This window comes from Pollachius pollachius (assembly GCF_949987615.1).
Source record: "Pollachius pollachius genome assembly, chromosome: 5".
Lineage (NCBI taxonomy): Eukaryota > Metazoa > Chordata > Actinopteri > Gadiformes > Gadidae > Pollachius > Pollachius pollachius.
This window is the reverse complement of record NC_136938.1, coordinates 13,600,918-13,605,541: the sequence shown is the minus strand read 5'-3', so window position 1 is coordinate 13,605,541 and position 4,624 is coordinate 13,600,918.

Genomic DNA, 4,624 nt, shown 5'->3' with positions numbered 1-4,624 from the left:
ACATGGATTTGAGCTTGTCTGATATCCCAGACTTTACATATGAATCAAAAGTTTGATTAGGGAGACTACTTCTACACCAACAGAGACAGGGAGAGGTGAGAGGGAGAGGAGGAGGAGGAGCACTGTGTGTGTTATAAAAAACACTGTTATCTCTCCCTCTTCCTTCCGTCTAACTTTTTGGGAATTTGGCAGCGCCATGGCAGCTGTGTCTCACATACATTTCCTGTTTTATCCGATCGGCTGAAAGGTGTAATTATTTCGGCCCCCTTGAAACCTCCCCGGCGTGCTGGCTGGCGTTCATGTGGTACTTGGCTCATATAATTTAATTTGAATTCATTACAACCCCTCCTGTCACTTAATATATTCATGACTTCCAATTCCCCAGGAGCAATGCCACCACCTGGAGTGTCCTCCCTCATCCCTGTCACTCCTCCCCCTGCCTCCCCCCTACCCCACCCAGCCGGGCAGGGTCCCTGGGGGCCCATGAAGGGGTGTTAGGGCTGGGGTCAGAGTCGCTGGGAGACGGGGGAGAGACAGGGTAAAGAGGGGGGAGAGAGGGGGTGTCTGTCATTAGGCTGCAGTGGAATGTGTTAGTGAAGACCAGCTGGGACCAGTAGTCATAGGTCTGCCCCTTCTGGTGTGTGTGTGTGTGTGTGTGTGTGTGTGTGTGTGTGTGTGTGTGTGTGTGTGTGTGTGTGTGTGTGTGTGTGTGTGTGTGTGTGTGTGTGTGCGTTTCATGCTAATAACAGATTGACAGGCTTGTAGAGATGGTTCATATAAGGTGTTTCATATTAGGACCAGGGTTCAGGGAACATAGATGGTGTGAACATGTTAGATAACTAGCAGTCTAGTCATAGTAGTACAAGCGCTAATACACCTCTAGATGCTGGGTATTTATATAAGACACAAGCTGTGGTGAACCAAAACGTGTCATAGGGCTACATTGAATGAATGGATGGCATTCACTCTAGCTCATAACTCTTTATAACGCTAGCATGACAGGCAGAATTTGTTTCCTCTCTCACCCCCCTCTCCTCCACCGCAATAAGATATGTATTATTAAAGCTCTGCTAGGATGTTAAAATCACTTCATAAACCGCACGCTGAGCAACCGTCCTCCACCGCTGGGTAAGCGGTGGACACTGGGACACAGATTCCTCCTCCCCTGTACCTTCTTCTTTGAATCGGTTTATTCGTCAGTTCTTTGGGTCATTATTTAGTTCCCCCCTCTTTGTTCCCCTCTCTTTCATTCTTTTCTCTTTTTTTTCTATCTCTCTCTTTCTTTCTTTCCTTCCTTTGTCTAATTTCTTCCCTTCTTTGGTTCCTTCTCTGTACTTCCTATTCTCTCTGTCTTTAGATATATCTATCTCCATCTCCCTCTCTCCTTCTCCCCTCACTCTCTCTCTTCTCCCTCTCTATTTATTTTTTCCCTTCCCTCTCTCCCACCCTCTCTATCGCTATTCCCCTCTACCTTTCTCTATCCCTCTCTTGATCTCTCCCCCTCACTCTGTCTTTCTCTTTAGTTATATATTTCTCTCCCCACCCCTATCTCTCTCTTTCACTCTCTCTCTCTCTCTCCCCTCCCCCCTCTGTCTCCCTTCCTTTAACTCTCCCTAGATATGTCTGGCGACCCCGCCTGTCTTGTTTTCTCTTCATCTCTCACGTAGCTGCTCTATGACAAGGCCCACAGCTGAGCTGCCTGCCGTCCCTGGCCCTTCTGTCTCCTTAATATTTGATGCAGTGGTTGTGGGTTTGATCTTCGTAGGGTGCCAGTGGAGGAGTTCAAAGGAGATGCCAGGGTCCCATGACAGCCCCACAGAACACAGGAGAGGAGAGAGGGGGGGCAAGGGGAGGGGAGCTGGGAGGAGGGAGGAGCGGTAGAGAGAAGAGGAGTGCAGAGGATAGGGGTGAGGTGGAGAGGAGAGGAGTGCAGAGGATAGGGGTGAGGTGGAGAGGAGAGGAGTGCAGAGGAGAGAATCGGAGAGGAGAGGGTTGAGGAGGGGCGAGAGGAGTATATGTTTTTTAGGAATGATGAGGAAAGGTAAGAGGAGGTGCATCGGGAGGAGAGGTGGGAGAAAAAAGGTGGGAGCAGAGGTGGATGTGGAAAAGAGATGGGTGAGAGGGAGATGATAGGGGTGAGTGACTCAAAGGTAGAGAAGGAGTAAAGTATAGAGAAAAGATGAGGAGAGGTGAGGAGTGGAGTGAAGTGGGATGAGAAGGAGATGGGTGGTGTGAAGAGGAGAGGAGAGGAGAAGGAAGGAGAGAGAGGAGAGGAGAAGGGGGAGAGGAGAGGAGAGGTAAGGAGAGGAGAGTAGCAATTAGGAGACAGGAGCCAAGGAGACAAGAGCAAAATAGGGAGAGGTAAAGAAAGAGGCACTGATGGACCAATAGAAGACCAGTTCAGCACCATGTTACTGCTGGACAGCTCCCCTGCTAGGGCGTCAGAACAGCAAGCATGTTGAACTATTTCTTCATCAGTCATCATTCTTCCGCATTTCTGAAGAGAAACACATTGTGCAAATCTGAACTTTAATGTATGTTAGTTTTGCTTCAAGTGTATTTTTGTGAGAACAAACACATGCATATTGTGCACATATCGTGTGCTATTAATTGATTTGGGGGATGCCGGCTTTCTGTGCCGAAATCGTCTCTGATTGTCGTGTAGGTATTAGGGCTGGTGCGGGGGTGAAAGGTTCAAGGCAAGACTTATCATCAAGACCAGTCGGGTAGAGGTTACTGCCAAAGTAAGCCCCGACTTTAAAAGATGCCTAGTGGGCAGGAGCCTTAAGGCCCTGACACACCGGGCAGATGGTAATATAAGTCAGCGTCTACGTCCCTAGTGTCCCGCATAGTCAGCCCTTGTGAGAAAAATCACTCTGATTGGCTGTTCAGCCTAGCCGAATCATTGCACGAGAAGAGAAGCGGAAGTGAGCAAAGCAGAACGCTTCTTTTTCAAGAGGGCAAGCAAAAGAAGGGATTTCGTAATATTCCACTTCATCTTATCTGATCATTTATAATTTTCACACATTTTCGGAAAAGAGGAATACAGATTATTGTCACCTGCTGGCAACGTGCTAGTTGGCCATTGGCTGTAGTCGTTGCGGTGTGTTTGAAGTGCCACTTTTTTGCCAAGACAAGGCGATGTAAGGCGACGCAACAGTCGTTTGTTCTTTGACGTCGGTTTGAGAGAAGACCTGGAGGCGGAGGTTGCAAGTGAAGAATGGTATGAGAGACAAGGGGCTCAAAATCTGGTTGTTAATGGTTGGGGGGAGGAGTACCAGGTGTGGTCTTTTTCTGAAACAAACACGTAAACAACAAAACCAAAAGTCAAACAAACCACACAATATAGAGAGGAGGAGAGGAGGAGAGGAGGAGAGGAGGAGAGAGGGAGAGGAGGAGAGGGGGAGAGGGGGAGAGGAGGATAGGAGGAGAGGGGGAGAGGGCGAGAGGAGGAGAGGAGGAGAGGAGGAGAGGGGGAGAGGGGGAGAGGGGGAGAGGGGGAGAGGGAGAGGGGGAGAGGGGGAGAGGGGGAGAGGGGGAGAGGAGGAGAGGGGGATAGGAGGAGAGGAGGAGAGGGGGAGAGGGGGAGAGGGGGAGAGGGGGAGAGGAGGAGAGGGGGATAGGAGGAGAGGAGGAGAGGGGGAGAGGGGGAGAGGGAGAGGGGGAGAGGAGAGGGGGAGAGGAGGAGAGGAGGAGAGGGGGAGAGGGGAGAGGGGGATAGGAGGAGAGGAGGAGAGGGGGAGAGGGGGAGAGGGGGAGAGGGGGAGAGGGAGAGTGGGAGAGGGGGAGAGGGGGAGAGGGGGAGAGGAGGAGAGGAGGAGAGGGGGAAAGGGGGAGAGGAGGAGAGGAGGAGAGGAGGAGAGGGGGAGAGGGGGAGAGGGAGAGGGGGAGAGGAGAGGGGGAGAGGAGGAGAGGAGGAGAGGGGGAGAGGGGAGAGGGGGATAGGAGGAGAGGAGGAGAGGGGGAGAGGGGGAGAGGGGGAGAGGGGGAGAGGGAGAGTGGGAGAGGGGGAGAGGGGGAGAGGGGGAGAGGAGGAGAGGAGATGAGGGGGAAAGGGGGAGAGGAGGAGAGGAGGAGAGGAGGAGAGGGGGAGAGGGGGAGAGGGGGAGAGGAGGAGAGGAGGAGAGGAGGAGAGGGGGAGAGGAGGAGAGGGGGAAGAGATGATAAGAGGGGAGTAGGAGCGGAGGTAGGAGAGCATAAGGGGGAGGTAGGTGAGGACAAGAGGAGAGAGGAGAGGAAGTAAATAGAAAAACATGGTAATGTTGTTCACCGTGCAGCATTTCCTCCACTTACCATCGCTTTATGCTTGAGCTCCCTCCTACCCCTCTCTCTCCCTCTCTCCCTCCCTCCCTCTCCCCCTCTCTCCCTGTCGCTTCCTCCTCCTCTCCCCACCACTCAACACTCTGTGCACTTAAGCTCATTGTTATGCGGCGTGTGGCTTGTCAGAGCCCATGATGAATTTGTTTATGAGTGGGGAGAGCTGATTTCCCCTGAGTGATCCACTCCCCCCCACACTCCCTCTCTCTCTCTTAATCTCTCTCTCTCTCTCTCTCTCTCTCTCTCTCTAATAATCAGTTCAGACAATCAAACGGGCTCTCCCTTCCCCCTGAAGGGTGATTCACCC